This window comes from Rosa rugosa, chromosome 6, assembly GCF_958449725.1.
Source record: "Rosa rugosa chromosome 6, drRosRugo1.1, whole genome shotgun sequence".
In the NCBI taxonomy this organism is placed as follows: Eukaryota; Viridiplantae; Streptophyta; class Magnoliopsida; order Rosales; family Rosaceae; genus Rosa; species Rosa rugosa.
Genome location: NC_084825.1, coordinates 490,980 through 510,146, shown reverse-complemented (window position 1 = coordinate 510,146; position 19,167 = coordinate 490,980). Strand labels below are relative to the sequence as shown.

Below are 19,167 nucleotides of genomic sequence, written 5' to 3'. Positions count from 1 at the left end.
AAGGATACCCAAAACCATATGCGTTGTAAACCAACAAGCTTCGAGGAGGCCCATGCTAAAGAATTTCCCCTTAAGAAGCCCAACGGAAGGCCCATGACCAATAAGTATTCCCTGATATAAGCCCATAACAGCCTAGATACGGTCATAATGAAGTAACCTGCATACCAAATTCAGTATGTATATGACCCCGAATAGGGAAGAGTCCCAATTGACTACATATTAATACCTTGAAAGGCATCTCCTGAATAAGGATGGGTTTGGCCTATATATGGTCACTATCACGGCTTGTGGTATTCGAGTTCACCTCAGATAGCCTAAGTAAGGAAAGAGAATCCTTATGAATCTTCTTTACTTGAAAGACACGTAATCCAACTAGGGTTCGGATTACCTTAGACCATCTTACCTCGACATGTATTCTCCTATATATGGAGGCGCAATGCACCATCTCTGGTAACGAATTCTAGCTTATGCTTACTGCTTGAGCTTGATTATTGACTTGAGCGTCAAAGTGTCTAAGTCTGGTATCAAACCGAGCTCAGATTCTATTTTGCAAGTTACATGCAAGCGTTTACGGAGATGAGGATTCCGATCTCTTACTCATGTGTTTCCCAAACACATCATGAAAATGCAAGTTGTTCAGTAGGGGGGAATGACAGTAATGCCAGTACATTTGTTTGAAAAATCAAAGTAGGTTATGGTACACTGCACAAAGACGAAACATCATTGGAAAAGTCCTCAGCCGATTTTACCACCACACTATCAATCTTGTGGTTCCAAAGAAAGATGACATTAGGCTCCAACATGATTGAGAGACCCGCAATCCTTGCAACGCCCTATTAGGTGTTCAAACTTAAATCGTAGGGTTAGTTCGATTGCAAAGAACCTAAGTCGTCAGTCCAGAGAACCTGATTTTAGATTTTCAATTCCATGTGCACCCATGCCTTTGTTTCCCTTAAACCACAACGATCCAGATCCAACATCCTTTTAGTAATTTTGTTGGTAAGGGTTATGATCGATGAAGTGATGAATTTTGGAGGTATCGTGAAAATTTGAACCATATCCACACATGATTCAGCGCCAAATCTTTGATCGACAAGAAAATGTTATAATCATTGAGAACCACTGTACCTCGATTGAAACTCTAAAGCCCTTGGTGCTTAACTTTGTCTACATCCCCAACCACCATAAAAGTGAATGGAAGGCAACCATCCATCCTCTAAAATTCCAATGTCATTCAAGAAGTGATGGTTAATGTCCTTAATAGTGTTCAATCTTAATGTTTTAGTATATATCTGATTGCCAGGTACAGTAGAAGCAAGGTTGAGTCCATGTCTCTGTGATACGGATTGTACCGCTATCTGTCAAAGGAAATACACAGGGCGTCAACCATTAGTCGGTCTAAGCCAGATGCTTAAGTCAGGGCGATGTATGTAATTTGACAGAATAATAACACTTAATTAGAAGTAATTACCATTAATGAGGGTGGTTAAGCCTATTAAATGTTCCTAAAGTGAAGGGAGCTTTCCTTTATTTTCGATGTGGGATGGATGTCTACCCCAACAGAAAGTATCTCCTTGGTTGAGGCATCTATCCACGCTACTGTACTACTGTCAGTGGATGCCGGTGTTGCCTACCATGAGTGCTCCGATGTTGGGTCATGACAAGAAATAGTACTGCATGGTCTAGATAAACTGGTGTGGCCTGGAACATTGTGGCTAATGGTGATAAGTCCATGCGGCTAGGTCTGCATATCCTTGCTGGTGTGTACACTTACTACCAAGTAATAATGGTTAGAAATGAAGCCTTTTCCCTTTCACAAAGGTTGCCAAGATTCACAGTCTCCTTCTCATCTTTTAGGGGTAGCTCTGAATCGCGCCTTGTAGTCATCAAAGCAATGGAAGCGATTGAGAGGTGTTGATGAAACTATGAGGAAATCCTAACAAGGGAAAGACGAGTCTGTTTCTTTTAGGCCTCGTTTGGTTCATGGAATTGGAGCCTTGGGAAAATAAACTCAATCCTGTTTTGTGTTTGAAATGCAAAAGGAAATGAAATACTTTCCTGAATGAAGGAAAAATATGGGGGAAAGTGGTTCATTCCATACCTAAGGATTCATTCCCCTCTTTATTTCCTTTCATTTAATACTCACTTTTTATTATTTTATTACATTAATTACAAATATTTTAACAATTTTTCCGATAACCATCCTTATGTTACTAAAGGATCCGAATCCTCTCCTTTGCTATCCTCTCTCTTTGGTTATCCTTGAATTTTTTATTTTATCCGTTAATGTAAAATCTAAAGGTTAATATTGATCCACGTCATCATAAAGAGTATTAATTACCCAAAATTGGATTTCTCAAGCTTAACAACGTAGGTTTTCTCCGTCAACATCATTATCATCAACTCTCCTTCTCCTTTCTCAGAAAAGACTCTTGGAATTTCTTTCTCTGAAAAATTCACTCTTTGAATAAAAAAAGTTTCACTCTTGCACCATCAATTGTTAGTTTTCAATGTGATTTTTTTTTCTTTCGCTTTCTTTCTTCACCTTTTGCTTTAGTTGACGATCAGAAGCTCTAGGTGCCAAAGCATATTTCTTCATCGGCCTTTGACCTGAAATCCAAAACCCAACCCGACCTGAATGCCGTGATCAAGAACTAGAGAGGCTAAATCTGGATACTTAGCATCGACCGCGGAGGTATGCGCGGGATTCTTTAGGCCCGAACCTATTTCGAGAACGCGCTCAGCTCAAATCGGGGAATCCAAACTCCAGAATCGCCAATTATGTCAGAGGCATTTTCATCGCCATGCTCTTCGCCAGCAGAAGACAAGAGACGTCTTATATTTAAGGCCAACAACACATGGAGGTTCCTTGTTGATCGGGGAAAGAGGTTTTACAATAACTGCTTCTCATCTAGTGGCCGACGGCCATTCATTCACTACTGGTCGAGTTCCCATTCTGGCTCGACCACCTCCGCCAATGTCTGCTGCCCATTTTTCATGGTATGGTGGAAGAGAGAATTTCACAGAGCCAAGTTTGAGAAGAAAAGGCACATACCATGGAAAGAAAAAGGAAAACTGACATCATTAAGCTTGAGAAACCCAATTTTGGGTAATTTATACTCTTGGTGCTGACGTGGATGATTGTTAACCTTTAGATTTTACATCAACATATGAAAATAAAAGTCAAGGACAACCAAGGAGAAGACTAGCAGCTAGCCTAAGAGAGGATCCGGATCTGTTACCAAACACCAGAAAGAAAAGTTCGTGGGAAATTTAATTAATTTCTCTTCTAATGTGAAAGACAAATGAATTACTTTCCTTTACGGAAACCAAACAAGGTTGTAGAGTTTTGCTTGTTATGGCTCAGCTCTACTCTCATTTAATAGACTGGCAATGATATCCTATGTAATTTGGTCACCAAAGGTTTTGTCCACTAATTTTTGAGTTATTTAGCCTATATTGTTAACATTAGTTAGTCGTCAATTTTGTTCCATATCAAATAGGACCAATTATTTAGATAGGCCAGTCTTGCTCAAGTGATCAGTTGCGTTCAACAGCAATTGAATTTAGATACAACGGTGAAAAATATTAAGGTAGTTATAATGCTAATTATTCTCCACCGTTAGAGTTAAAATCATAACGATTTTCCATTCATCTCAAGCTAGAATGACCATTACATATCCTTCCGCTGCCATCTATAGATAAACAAGAAGTTGTGATTGTACCACAATGGTACATAGAAATAGGTTCACTCATTGAACATTCAACGCTCACTGATTTCAAGCAAGCCTAGTAAACTATGAAACATAAGCATTGTACATAGACCCGCTACAAACATAAAGAACATAAGTGTGATTAGCTCCTAAATACGAAACACTACAAAATCAGAACTCATCGGTTTGGTCCACAAAAGAGCCCAAATCCAAAAAGCACTTTTATCTCTTTTGGACACCCAAGCCCAATTGACTTCACCACTGAAGTCGAATTGGGCCTCCAAAATGATCTAGGCATCTCGTACTTGGGCATCCCCTCTCCTGCACCTATCCCGGTCGCAGCCAACACCGCTAGCACCCCTTGAACATCGTCATCTTCCACACCGACCACTGCCTGTGCACCTGCACATTTGAGCGCCAAGGCTTTCACATTCCTTCTTCTTGGCCCGGAACGATATTGCATCATCATCACCAACAACTAGTTAGGTCCGATTTCACTTCCAACTTGCAACTCCAGCAATGCTCACCAATCATAATAGGCCTTGAGACGGCCTTTGCAATGTGGAACCCGATCGGAGTCCTCCTCGGCAAACAGACTCTACCTCGATAGGTTGGACTGCAAATCCATCTATCTCTCCAAAATCACTCATATGAGATGTCGTGGAGAGGAATTCAGGTTGATATCTCATCGAACGAAATTGACGTTGAATTATCGCGAGAAGACAGTGAGAAGTAGAGAGGGAAACTCCACTTGGGCTTGGCGCCGATCGCTGTTGTTGAGATCCCCAGCCATGCCGGCTAGGGTTTGATAAAATAGTGAAGAGGATTCGTTGCATTATTTTATATTTCTTGCACTTGGATTGATCCACTCATTCCATTTTTTTTAACGACTATAAGTATCTAAATCGAACGACAACTATGCACAATGTTGGGTGCATCACGAGTATGAAAACTATGTGCAAATTTGTGTTTGATGTGCCCTACTCCCAAGTATAGGAGGTCAAGTTTTAGTAAAGGGAAAGTGAGAGTATCGTACCCAAGAGATTGACTAACTCTACCCTAGCTAGATCACCATGAAAATAAACCTAGAAAAACACATGCGAGTCTATCTTTTTACAAATTAATAGTCTCGGCCCTTTCGAAGCCAAAACTATCAAGAATGATATTTACAATGGTAAAGTGGTGAATCGGCTTGGTTGATTTTAATTATTTATAAAGTAAACTAAGTTGCACAAAAATAAACTAAGCTAATAAAAACAAAATATAATAGAGACTTTGATCAATGAGATAAATAGGTTGTAAGGCATCACACCTAACCTCCTTTGTGACAAATCTAAGTAACCAAATCTAACATGCTCATGCCAAGATGAAATCCCCCTCGGTTCTCTTGATTATCGAGTAACCAAGAAACAATTATACTAGAGAATATATTTAAGCTACACCTTGATTATCGGACATAACTCTCCTACAAACCTTTTAGTTTCTACCTATTCCTTGATTATCGGACACAAGTAGACGTATGTAAATGCAAGCTAAGATCCCTTGATTATCGGACACCTAAGCCACATCCACATGACAAGCCCAATTGTAAAGACCCAAGCAACCTTATTTGATTATCACAAGATTACCATTTCTACATTTGCAACATGCTTTAGTTTACTAAGTTTGTCAAGCCTAGCATACTTCCATGAAATTATCAACACTTACCAATCTTAGGTGACAAATCTAAGATGCATAAATGATGAACAATTAAACTAGCAAAGTAGAAATTCATGGCATGATCCATATTAAATTTAACTACATAGTTTGTACACAAATTCGGCTAGGGCTAAACCCTAGCCCCAAATTTATTCTACTCAGAACTCATAAAAATATACATAAAAGCCTTAAAAGAGTAATACATCATAAAAAGAAAGAGAAGATGGTGAGAAAAAGTCACAATACCCACGGGTTTGGTGTGTCAATACCAAACCGAGATGAATCAATCCCCCCACAAGTTTTCTAGATGCAAACCAAGAAGATGTGATGCTTCAAAGTATAGTATTTTCGGTTTCCTCAAACCCAAAACACTATACAAATCTACAAACACAAAGAGAAGATGAAGAACATGGCTTTATGAATATATCCACAAGTGTGATTGATAAAAAGGTATAGAATATCTGGTTTTGATTATCAACCAAAGATGCTATACCTCTCTCTATACACAAAGGCTAAACAAAACTACCTAAAAGATGAAGAACTAAGAAGAGGGGAGAGGAAATAAAGAGAGGAAGAAGATGAAATGGATGAAGGAATAGATGAAAAAACGTCCAAATGAGGGGATGCATGGTGTTTTTATAGGCCAAAAGTAGTGATGAATGGAGGATGGAGATCAAAGGAAATGAAGGGCTAGATGTGATTGACAAATGTGTGAGCACAAAATGTGGATCTAATCTTTAACTCCACATAGAAATGACCTACAAAGCCCATAGATATTTTGGTGGAGAAGAAAAGGTAAGGGTAGAAGGGTGATTGGGAGACAAAGGTGTAAGATGTAAGAGGAGGACCACTTGTCATCTTTCAAATTTTGAATTTTAAAATAACCTACACCTAAAGTCTTCCCACCTAAGCTCTCTAACCCTAGTCAATAGCTGTTCCATGCCCTCCACACATGTCCTTGGCTGGAAATGGTTGGAAATTCGGCATTGACCTCCATTGACCCATTTTTTTGTCCGTTTGCGCACTTTCTTCTCCTTTCTTCCTTCAATTGAATATCCACCGAGACTTCGGAATTGGCCTTCGGTTTCTTCATACCAAATGTTTATCCATATGTGTAGATCATCCTAATAAAATTTCAGAGCTTAATTCATCGTGGTTTGGCCGTAAATGCTGCCGGAATCCGTACAGATCCGGTTTTGCAGTTTTCATCTTCTAGTGTAGAAACTTGGATTGACACAAAAAGAAGAGTGAGAGAGGGGTAGAGAGAGAGTGATAGAACAATTTCACCCACCAAGAGGAAGAAAGAAGAATGAGCTGTAAGCCCCTCTTTTGTCATTCTCTCTCGATTTTCCAATTCCTTTACTTGCTAGCTATTTACCACAATCAATCTTTTACAGCCGTTCATGGAGATTCAAAGTCATGTGATCGAGCTCACCACCAAACTGAAGCAGGTTTTCTTTTACCCACTTTTCAGAGTCCAATGCCTGTTAACAACGTTACAGTGGGTTTGGATAAGGAACAGGTACATACCCTTTTCTTCATTGCTTTTCCTTTGTACATGTTTGAATGAGAAAAGGAATTCAGGTGTGCCAAAGATTGGATTTTTGGGAAAGTTTTGGGATTTTGTTATTGAAATAATTCTTAGTGGGTATTTGGAATCTCTGTTTTCTGTCGATTTGGGTGCAATCAATTTTGGCATATTGTCTAATTGGTCAGTGATGAGTGTTTGATCTTAATGAAACTAAGGTATTTCCTGAGAGTTTAATAGGCGACAAGATGGTTTATTTTTACTCTTAGAGATGGATTGGTACTCTTTTGCTATTGAGTTGTTGTCCTAGAACTCATGCTTTTTAAATAATTGTGTGCGGATTTTTGGTATGGCAGAGAAGGAGATGGAATACAGGGTTAAGTTGTTCAACAAGTAAGTTTTCGACATTGTATTTTAGTTGATGTCACAAACGAGTAATGGGGTTTTTGCAAGGTAGTATTTGAATCCAATTTCTTTTCTATCTCAGCTCCAATATAGTTTGAGCAATTAGTTTGGGTGCTTCTTTGCCATGCACATTGTCTTCCATTCATTCAAGCTTTTCACACTTGCTTTCTTCTATTTCCATTAGTTCTCATACTTTATTTGGTCAACATATCTGATCATTGTACAATACAACGTGGTTCAATAATACTTTTTGCATCTACACATCTAGCTGGTGCCAATAATCTCTCCGATTTTGTTATTCACTGTGCATGCATCAATTGGGTCTTCTTTGCCTATTTGGGTGAGTTGCTTTTAATTTTTTAATTTTTTATTCTTGAATTTGTTTTTAACTGTTTTAGTTCTTCATATTTTTGATTCAAATCCTTTTGAGTTTGGTTATTTGCATATGCATATGGTGTATCTTTGAGCCGATAATGAATAAAACAGTTGATGCATATGGCACGTACACAACCCTCAAACTACAGAATGCCTGTTTGAAATTTCTTTATTGATTGACGAAATGCGTATGGCTATTTTTGTCAGCCTCGACCCTTATATTGGTTTAAGTGGAATGTGACGAAAAACAACTTCACTACTCTATTCCTTTTGTTTGGCCTCCAATAATTCAATCAAAATCAAAGTCCGTTATTACAGGCATTCCGAGAAGAAGAAAGAAGAAAGAAGAAGAAGAAGAAGAAGGGACTGACTAGAGAAGCACCATCGGAGGCCATGGTAGATCGAGGGAGAGGATTAGAACGCTATTCTAAATGGACCAAGGCGGTGGAGTTACTCTCAATGCGACAGCACATGTCTGAGGCAACGAGAGGAGCACCAAGTTTGGGTGACACAAGGGGGAGTGTTTAAAGACACTTAGTTTGTGTTGTCTGGCCCAAACTCTGATTACTTGTCTGAGTTGTAATAGGGTTAGTCTTACCTATATCTACAGAGATATTCTATTCATTGTATGATTCAGTTTCCTTGTAAGACTTAGATTCTCTGCTTGTAATCCTCTATATAAAGAGGCCCCTATTATCAATGAAAGCACAACTCATTCTCTCCAAATTCTCTCTATTATTCTCTCTACATCTCTTTTCCTAAAACATAGTAATCATTTTTTCTTAATGTTTATTTTTTTTTCTCTATTTTTTGTATCTCATGTTTAATTATTTCAAAAGTTTTTTTTTTATTGCTATTTTTGTGTGTGTGTATAGACTTAGATTTAGGTCATAATAGGATTTCTTTTGTTCTCTTTCACCAATATCCCTTTTTATAAATGCTTTTAATTCTTATTAAATATACATCAATGCTTTAATGAGTATGTAGCGAAATTGGAAACTGAAAATAGATAAGGAAACTAATAAAGAATGCAATCTAATCTTATATCTTATATATATAATTAAGCCAATTAAATTTTTGAACTACGCCATATATGCCCTCACATAATATAAATATTAATAAATAAATTATTTCTATATGAGGATAAGATAGTCAATATACTATATCATATTTGAAAAACTTGCAATACCTCCCATGAAAAAAGGAGAAGCTTCCCTAAAATTAGGAGAGAAATTGCGCTGTAACTTTTTTAATTAAAAAAAATAAAAGCCAATGGCCACCTTGTTGGGAATTTTGGCTTTCCACAAGGCCCTCCAAACTGGACCATACGTATCCCCAACAGAAGATGAGCCAAACTGATTGCCCATGACAAGATCCCGAGCTACGGTATAAGCAGACTTCACCGAGAAGAAACCTTTCTTATCCAATTTCCACACCACTCTGTCCTGACCATGATGTCTACTAAGAGGGATAGATAGGATCTGAGTTGCCACCTGCGGATCAAAACATAAGTGAACAGCAGCTTCATCCCACAACCAGGTATCCAAATTAATCAAATCCGTAACTCTCTCGAAAACAGTATTCGGAGGCCGGATTAAAGTATGATGAGAAACAGAAGGTATCCAATCCGAGTCCCAAATGCCAACAGAAGCACCATTACCAATCCTCTAAGATAATCCAGCTTGCAAGACTGGCCTAGCCTCCATAATACTCCTCCAAGAGTAAGATGGTCTCTCACCCATGTCAGCTATGAGAAACGTTCCATGCGGATAATATACCTCCTTGAAAACTTGGACCACAAGAGAACTAGGATGAGTAAGTAATCGCCATCCTTGTTTAGCTAACATGGCAAGATTATGGGCGTGGAGATGTTTAAAACCCATGCCTCCTTGCTCTTTGGGAAGACACATTCTCTCCCAAGACCTCCAATGGATCTTACGCTTATCATCAGTACGGGCCCAAAAGAATTGACAGCAGAGTTGTTGGAGATCATCACAGAGAGACCTAGGTAAAGCATAACAGTTCATAACATAGTTTGGTAAAGTTTGAGCAACTACCTTGATGAGCAGCTCCTTACCTCCAACACTAAGAATCTTAGCTCGCCAGCTAATGAGCTTTTTTGTTAATCTCTCATTCAAATAGGCAAAGATGGTCATCTTGTTATGCCTTACATGTATAGGGAGCCCCAGGTACAGCCCATGCTCCTTAACACATTCAACACCCAAGATTGCCGCCAATTGATTTCTCTTGTGGAGACTGACATTACCACTGAAAACCACACTTGATTTCTGTAGATTGATGTCTTGGCTCGAGGCCTTTGCGTACACAGCTAAGATGTGCTTGAAGGCTATACATTCTACCATTGAGGCCTCTCCAAATAAAAAACTGTCATATGCAAATAACAGATGATGAATAGTGGGTGCAGTAGGAGACATTTTCATGCCTTTGATCAACTCTTGCTGGACTGAAGAAGAAATTAAAGCTGAGAGACCCTCTGCACATAGAATAAAAAGATATGGGGAGAGAGGATCCCCCTGTCGAATGCCCCTAGTAGGCAAGATAAACCATGTAGGAGTCCCATGAATCAAAATAGAATAGCTAACTGACTTCACTGTAGCCATCACAATCCTAACCCAATTCGGACAAAATCCTAACCTCAACAGGATTGCTTCCAAATACTGCCATTCCAAGCGATCATATGCTTTAGAAATATCAAGTTTTAGGAAGAAAACACCATCAACCTGTCTACGGAGCTTCTTCATAAAATGAGCTATTTTAGTTGCCACCAAAGTGATGTCAGAGATCGGCCTTCCAGGGACAAAGGCACTCTGTAGAGGTGAGATGATTTGAGGAAGAATCGACTTTAACCTGTTTGCTAAGACCTTTGAAGCAATTTTGTAGACAACATTACATAATGCAATTGGTCTCAAATCAGAGACAAGTTTAGGCTCTTTAATCTTCGGGATTAACGTGAGATGAGTGAACTTAGACTCTTGAGAAATCTGACCTGTACAAAGAACCTCCCTGACAGCCATGCATACATCCTTCTCCACAACGCTCCAATTTCTGAAAAAAAAAAAAAAAAACAAAAACAAAAACAAGGAGACATTCCATCTGGACCCTAGGATTTGGATGGGTGCATTTGAAACAGGGCTTTCTTAATCTCATCGTCAGAATAGGGTGCTGTGAGTTCTGCATTTATTGCAACAGAAACCTTGGGCTGCAAGCAAGTTATAACCGACTCGAGAGCCACCGAATCAGTACTACTAGCTCTAAAAATAGAATCATAATACCTAATGATCAGGTCATTCACCTCTGCCGGATTGGAAGTCTACTGCCCTGCATCATTAAGTAAGCCTTTGCCACGGTTCCTACACCTCCGATTAGAAGCATGTCTATGGAAAAAAGCCGTGTTACGATCACCATCTTTTAACCACTGAATCCTTGATCGTTGCCTCCAATAAGTCTCATTAGCAGAAACCCGACAGTAAAAGTGAAAATAACGGTCGTTTACCGTCCAACTAACTTGTAAATTGGTAATTTAAGATACGGGACGTTACAGAAACCCGACGTCCCGCAAGGCAATCCGGTCACAACTCCGGCGTCCGGCCACCGATCGACGACGCAAGACCACCAATCTCTTCCTCTCGTCGTCGCCGTCACGCCTGTGGCCTCAGATCGTCCATGCACTCGATGAGAAAGAAGAATCGACGGTGAGAATGTCTGACTGCTCCGGCGAGTTTCTGCAAATTCCGACGACCGATTGGGCTGTAAGTGATATGAAAATCGCTCTTCTCGTCATGTTCTACAAGTCTGTGTAATTAGTTTTTCAATTTGATCAAGTTTTGACAAATCGATTTCTGGGTTGTTTCGGGTTCGGCGTCGTTGCTACCGCCGGCGACCTTTCCGGCTCTCCTTGGCTTGGTCTCAGCCTCGACTGCAACTATAGGCAAGATATTGGGCAACTTTCTGGGTAGATTATGTCAACATCCTTAGCTCCCTATATAACGTCCCGAACCTGAATTTACCGATTTACTAGTCATTTGGACGGTAAATGACATTTACTTTCACTTTTACTGTCGTTTCGGTACTTTTAGGGAGCCCTAAAATATGACTTTTTGTTCGGATCAAAATTTGAGAAAATTTTCTTCATGAAAGTCGTAGAGGACGTTAAACCGAGTTCGTAGACATGTGGCACGTTAAAATTGCAGTTTGTATGCGAAAGTTTTGGGTATTTTCGTTTTGATGGCATTTTAGTCATTTCACCTTGTCCCTAACTTCATTAAATCAGCCATCTTCTTCTACTATTCATGTAATCACGTTCAGAACCAGAAAGGAAGGAAGAGAGAGAGAAAGAGAAGGAGAAAGAGAAAGAAAGAAGGAAAGAAAGAAAGAAAGGGAGATCCGTCCAAACCGTCGATATTTTAGAGAAACCTCAAGGTATAAAGTTGTTCTTTACCTCATGATCTTTCTTTTGAGTATAATTTTGCATATATATTGGAGGATTTTAGAGATTGAAAATCCGGCACTATTCACAAATTGGGGTTTACTGTTTTCTTAATTGTTGAGGTAGTTCTAGTTGTTTTCTGAACTTGGTGTAGTTGAGAAAAATGCTAGGAAGGTTGAGATGAAGCTGCTGCCAAAATTTGGTGATCATCGGAGATGTTGGCCGCCGCGTGAACAGTGGCGTCGCGTGAATAGTGCAGCGCGTGATTAGTGACTTAAATTCTGTTTTTATCTAATTAAATCACATAATTGAGGTAGAGTTTGTATATGTGATTTTGGTGAAGATTGGAGGAGTTTTGAATCTATTATAAATTTCTGAAATTTAGAATTTCGATTATCGATTTACGAGAATCCGACCGTCGGATTTCTCTTGAATTTGCCCTAGAACTTGTAAATTAATGGAATGATGTTAGTGGTAAAGTTTGGGTTGGATCGGAGAAGGAAATAGAGATGTTGGCTTGAGAGGATTGATTTTGGGATTCGTATTTAATTGCCGAACCGTTATTCATGAATTATATTTATGTACAGGGCGACGTACCGAGCTATTGCTCGACGAAGAAACTCGTACGCTTGATCGCCTAAATAGTACTGTGAGTGGACTTTTGTTTTCAAAGAATGATGCATGCATTTATTTTTCCGAAATGATGATTGGTTTATTTAATTATTTATCGTTCTATTTATTAAGTATAATATTTGGCTTTGGACTATACTTTTGGGCATTGTTTTTCTGTATGAGTTTCGGAATTTAATTTTATTATACTCGGATTTGGATTTAAGATTTATTTTTCGGGAATTGATTAATCCATCTCGAGTATGAGTTGGGAAATGAATTTGTGAGTTATGTGATGATCGATGAAGATTTTTCCGAGGAGAACTCCAGAAATTTTATTACATCTTATTCGGCGATTTTGAGATTTTTCTACCATAATATCGTACTTGAGGTTTTCGGAAGGATTCTCTCCTATTTGATTATGTTTTCGAGAATATTTTGACGTGCGGGGTCATGTCATTGGAATATATATATTTTCTCGTGAGAGATTGGGGAAGCCTTTCGGATTTTATGGATTTTGAATGTTTTCCTTCACCATACCGGGGTCCAATTACTAGGTCTCCTCCTCACTTACTTTGTGTTTGTGAGTGGCAGTTGAGGTAGCTTATTCTCCTCCTCACTTACTTTGTGTTTGTGAGTGGCAGTCGAGGTTTCTCCTCCTCACGTGAGTGGTAGTCGAGGTTATTATTCTCTTCCTCACACAATCTATGTGTGGGTGGCAGTCGAGGTTAGGGGTTCCTTTACCGTATGGTGACATCCCTTCCCCATATCCTTTTATTTGTTACTTGACTAGCGGGGCTAGTCCGATTCTTTTAGCCAACGGGGACTGGTATGTTTTCACGAGACTCCGAGTTTTAAACACATGCGTTTTATAAACGTTGCATGCATCGAAGTTTTATGAATTTAAGTTCGTGGGAAAGTAATACAGCTTCTTCTCTTTAAAATTATTCATTTATTTGTTTATTTTTGTCCACTCACTCTAACATGTTTTTCAATTACTTTCCCCTGGGCCCTTCGGTTTCAAATGCCCAGTTTGCAGGCGAAATTAGTTGAGGTCGGGCGTACACTGGAGTTGAGGCATAGTCAACAGCATGGCTTCCGCGTTTTTCTCTTTGTTTTAGGTTTTCCTTGACTACCCTTGCTATTAGAATTGCTCTGATCACCTGAGGAATTAATGTTATTTAAGTTGTGATTTGTGTTATGTGAATTGGGATGATGTTGATTTGGGGAGCAGGGTGGCTTCAGGAGAATAAGGATGGATGGTTTAGAAGTTTAAATGTTTTTCTACAGGTTTTGGGTAGTCCATTTTAGAGGAAGTTCTGCCAAATTTTTGGTAGAATTTCTTCTAAGGTGGGCCCCGTAGGGCTACTTCGGATTTCGGGGTAAAATCCGGGGCGGGTCCTGTCACCCTAGTTTCGGCATGTGGTTTAGCTTTATTGCAGTCGGATTTTGAAGGTATATTTCAAACCTCGAATCAAGTTTTGATCTTGGTTTGGTTCTTGGAAGATAGGGAACTGAGTTTGGTTTGGTATGGTGAGATGAAATCTCTATCTGATATCGATTGTGTTAAGTTAGTTTACTGATGGCTTTTGGATTTTATGCTCGAATTAGGAATTAAGTTTGGAGGAGTTGATTGTTTGTATGTGTTATTAAACAGAAACGATATGGAAGAAAAAAATTTTCTTATCATTCACAGTATTGATTTACAAGCTTTATACATATGTGTATTACAATTAGATCCACATTCTAATCCTAAGATCAAGCATAATTACATACATATTTATCACGTAGTGATTGACAGAATCAACTTCCTGATTACATGGGATTCTTTCCTTCAATACTCCCCCTCATATGTTGATTACACTCAACTTGCGAAGTATGCCTCAAACTGGATTGAACTCAGGGGCTTGGTAGACAGGTCTGCTAGTTGCTCTTTGGTGCGAACATATGCTGTTTTAACTATTCCTCTTTGCACCTTTTCACTAACAACATGACAATCGATTTCTATATGCTTTGTGCGCTCATGAAATACTGGGTTTAATGCTATATGAATTGCAGCTTGATTGTCGAAAAATAACCTAACCGGTTGTATATGATTTACATTCAAATCTTTCAATATATTGCGCAACCAAGTCACCTCACAACACATAGTGGCCATGGAACGATATTCCGCTTCCGCACTTGAGCGAGCTACTGTACTCTACTTCTTTGTTTTCCATGAAATTGGTGCATTACCAAAAAGAATGCAATATCCGTACACTGACCTCCTTGTGTCCTTGCAACAAGCCCAGTCAGCGTCGCAATATGCCCTTAACTCTAATGACCCTGTAGAAGGCAGAAGAATCCCTTGCCCTGGTGCTTGTTTAATGTACCTTAAGACTTTATGCGCTGCCTCAAGATGTGGTTTCCTGGGCTTGTCCATAAACTGACTTAGTAAGTGGACAACATAGACAAGATCAGGTCTTGTAATGGTAAGGTATATGAGCCGCCCTACCAATCTGCGATATTGTGATGGATCATCTAGCAAATCTCCATTTGTTTGTGTGAGTGATATACTTTGATCAACAGGGAAACGTGAGGACTTGGCACCAAGGAAACCTGTGTCTTCAAGAATCTCTAGGGCATACTTCCTCTGACATATAGTGCAATGCCTTGCTTTGATCTGGCCACTTCTATTCCCAAAAAGTACTTTAGCTTCCCCATATCCTTTAGCTTGAAATGACTGGAAAGAAATTGTTTGGTGTCCATGATATCTTTCAAACTGTTTCCTACCAAGATTACATCGTCAACATAAATCAATAAAGCTATGAATTTTCCCTGATGAGTTCGGACAAATAGTGAATAATCAGACCAAGATTGACGGAACCCTACAGACTTGAGAGCTGTTGAAAGCTTGATGAACCATTGACGTGAAGCCTGTTTTAACCCGTAAATTGACTTGTGTAGCTTACAAACCCTAGTCTCCCCCTTTTGTTCGAACCCAGGAGGTATATGCATGTAGACTTCTTCATATAGATCACCATGAAGAAACGCATTGTTCACGTCCAATTGGTGTAAATGCCAGCCTTGCATAGCTGCAAGACTAAGAAGAACTCTCACTGTTGTCAGTTTGACTACAGGGGCGAAAGTTTCACTGTAGTCAACCCCTTCAATCTGACTGTATCCCTTAGCAACCAGGCGTGCTTTGTATCTCTCAATAGTGACATCTGGATTGAGTTTGATCTTGTAAACCCATTTGCAACCAATGGGTCGTTTATGAGATGGTAAGGGCACCAAACTCCAAGTATTGTTTGCTTGGAGTGCTTGAATCTTCTTGTGCATTGCCTCTCTCTATTGTGGACTCTGGACGGCTTGGGAAAAAGAAGTAGGTTCTCGGTGGATTGTGAGTTTAGTGGTGAAGACTCGATGGTGAGAAGAAAGTCTATTGTAAGATAAGACATGAGAAAGGGGGTGAGCAGTACCTGAGGGAAGAACCACGTTCGTTGAAGATGACGGTGTGAGTCGGGAGGGGAGAGAGGCCTCTACATGGAAATCCTGCAAATATGATAGAGTCTTGGTAGGCCTGGATGACCGACGTATTAGTGATGGTGGTGAAGAAGGCATGGTGGTAGGCTTAGTATGTAAATTAGGAGAAGAAGAGTGATCTGTAGATGGAGGAATAAGTAAGTCCAATGATGAAGAGGGATTGGTGATAGGAGGAAGTGGTTGACATGCAGCGGAAGAAAGATCATGATGAGGATTTTCAGGAATTGAGTCTTCATGTCGTGATGGAGACGAAATTGGAAGTTCAGAATCAAGATATGAAGATTGTGATGGTTGCGGGAAAAGAGGCATGGGAGATGGAGAATTAGAATTGGTGTTGGATTGGAATGGAAAGACATCCTCAAAGAATAAAACGTCTCTAGAAACAAGAACTTTGTGTTTGGCAATATCATAAACTCTATACCCTTTTTGACCATGAGGATAACCTAGAAATATGCATTTGGTTGGTTTGAGAGGATGAGTTGACACAAAGCACAAACAACCAAATACCCGTAAATGAGAGTAATTTGGTGCCTTATTGAAGAATTTTTCGAAAGGTGTTTTTCCCTTGAGGAGTGGTGTTGGAGTCCTATTTATTAAGTATGTTGAGGTGAGTATGGCATCCCCCCAAAAACGTTTGGGTAAATGAGCTTGGAAAAGAAGGGCTCGAGCAACATTGAGTAAGTGTCTATGTATGCGTTCAACAACACCATTTTGTTGTGGTGTGTTGACGCAATGGTTTGGTGGACTATCCCTTTGGAGGAATAAAAATGTTCAAGCTTAAACTCGGGACCATTGTCACTACGCACAACTTTAACCCTCTTATCAAATTGATTTTCAACCATGTGAATGAAGTTAATGAGAAAATTTTGTGTTTCGGACTTGTGTTTCATCAAATACACCCAAGTGCTCCTAGTGTGATCATCAACTATGGTGAGAAAGTATTTAACACCAGAAATTGAAGGAACATGATATCCACCCCAAATGTCAACATGTATCAAATCGAAAGAAGACTCACTAGAAGAAGTACTTAAAGGAAATGACATCCTGGTTTGTTTGGCCAAAGGGCAAATGGTACATTTGCTTGTGTCACAAGCTTTATTTTCAGAAAAGGGAAATAACAAAGATATTTTGCTTGAAGGGTGACCGAGTCGTTGATGCCAGAGGATGTGTGTTTTGCTATGAATAGAATTGCATGAACTTTTCTGCATGGGGTCGAGGCAATAGAGTCATTCCCTCTCAGTTCCCATCCCAATCATCTTCCCCGATCGTAGGTCCTGTATGACACAAACTTGTCTGAGAAAGATAGTGATATAAAAGGAATCAAAGGCCAATTGAGATCAAGTTCAGATAAAAGAATGGGACACATAAAACGTTATGCAGGACAAAATGAGGAGAAAACACTACTTTGCCAATATGAGTGACCTGAGCAGAGGTACCATCTGGTAACTTAACCCAACGATTGCTAACATATTTCAATGTGGTGAGAAAAGAAGATTTACAAACTATGTGATCACTAGCCCCACTATCCAATATCCATATTGTTTCTTTACCATTTTGAGAGAGAGTGAACGCTTTACCTGAGAGTTCATCAAAGTCTGGAAAATTACCAACTTGATTTGCTGTGGCAGTTTTGTTCTTGTTTAGGAGACTTATGAGCTGCTGGCACTCTTCCTGTGAAAATGGGAAACTAGAAACAACCTCTCTTTTATCATTCATGGAGACAACGTGATTACCTTTCGCACGTACTTGTCCTCCCTCCATAGCAGCCTTTCTTTTGCGACAGTACTCGTAAGTATGCCTTTCCAATTATAGAACGTACACTTGAGGTGTGCCCTACAATTCTTTGTGCTATGATTGGTTTTGTTGCACTTTTCACATTTAGTTTCACCTTCTCCAAATTCAAACTCACGGTTGGCTTTCTTCATAACGAAGGCAGCTGCTTCCGGTTGAGTCATCGCCATTCCACTTGACACCTCTGCTTGCTTCTCATGTCAGAGTGCCATGGAATATGCTTTATTCACGCTTGGAAGAGGATCCATTCCCACGATATTGCTTCGAATCGTGGCATAATTGTCATTGAGACCCATCAAAAATTTCATTGTCTTCTGAGTTTCCATGTAATCCATAATCTCCTTGGCTGTCTCACAACTACATGGAGGGATTTCACAGAGGGCGTCTCTCTCATCCCAGAGAGTATTGAGTTTGGTAAAGAAATATGTTACTGAGGAACTGCCTTGTTCACAATCATGAATGGCATTTTCTATATGAAATAGTTGCACAGTGTTTGTATGCGAGAACCGTTCTTGCAATTCAAGCCACATGCTTCTTGCATCCTTGCAATGAATAACACTGCCAGAAATTTTCTTTGACATGGATCCCAGCAGCCACGTTTTCACCAGTGTGTTGCATCAATCCCACTGTTGTTGTTCTTCAACCCTCTCAGTTGGCCTCTTGATGGATCCATCAACGAATCCCTTCTTGTTCTTGATTGTGAGAGCCATGCTCATAGATTGAATCCAAGTTGTGTAATTGTCTTCCACCAAAGGCTGTGATACGAGTACCGCGCCAGGCTGATCTGAATGGTGGAGGAAAAGCGGATGGTTTGAGTTTTCCCATGGTTATGTGTTCTTCAGTGAATTCGAAGACGTGCCAATTTGAATGACCTTCTGATCTTCATCACCAGCCATGGAGTTTTTGGTTGTGGTCTGTTTGTTCCACATTTAGGTCTCAGATCGTTGCTCTGATACCATAAACAGAAATGATATGGAAGAAAATGTTTTTCTTATCATTCACAGTATTGATTTACACGCTTTATACATATGAGTATTACAATTAGATCCACATTCTAATCCTAAGATCAAGCATAA

At 39.5% G+C, this 19,167-nt stretch overlaps 1 long non-coding RNA gene across 1 annotated transcript; it reads left to right on the top strand.

The window, feature by feature from the left end:
• The first annotated feature begins 12,020 nt into the window (after positions 1-12,020).
• LOC133718511 (uncharacterized) lies at positions 12,021-13,969 on the top strand. The gene is made up of 3 exons (XR_009850338.1): positions 12,021-12,159; positions 12,754-12,815; positions 13,808-13,969. It is a non-coding gene; the product is annotated as an uncharacterized LOC133718511 (long non-coding RNA).
• Positions 13,970-19,167: the final 5,198 nt, after the last annotated feature.